This window comes from Penaeus monodon, chromosome 33, assembly GCF_015228065.2.
Source record: "Penaeus monodon isolate SGIC_2016 chromosome 33, NSTDA_Pmon_1, whole genome shotgun sequence".
NCBI lineage: Eukaryota > Metazoa > Arthropoda > Malacostraca > Decapoda > Penaeidae > Penaeus > Penaeus monodon.
In genome coordinates this window covers 36275529-36275750 of record NC_051418.1, presented here as the reverse complement: position 1 = coordinate 36275750, position 222 = coordinate 36275529, and positions in this window count along the sequence as shown.

The window sequence follows — 222 nt, the reverse complement described above, 5'->3', positions numbered from 1 at the left end:
GCTCCCTGTTCTCACGAAAAGTTCCGAGGGCGTCGCAAGAGCCGACCGGCAGCCGGCCGTTGTTAGGACAGCGTTGTTTACCTTCCTTGTCATCGGAAGTTTCACGCGGAGGAGAATAACTTATCTGTGAATGTTTGTTCGTGCCATTCACTACACTCCAGGGGGAGCGCAGGGGGGTGATGTGGGGGGAGGGGGCGATGTGGGGATTGGACATGGGTGATA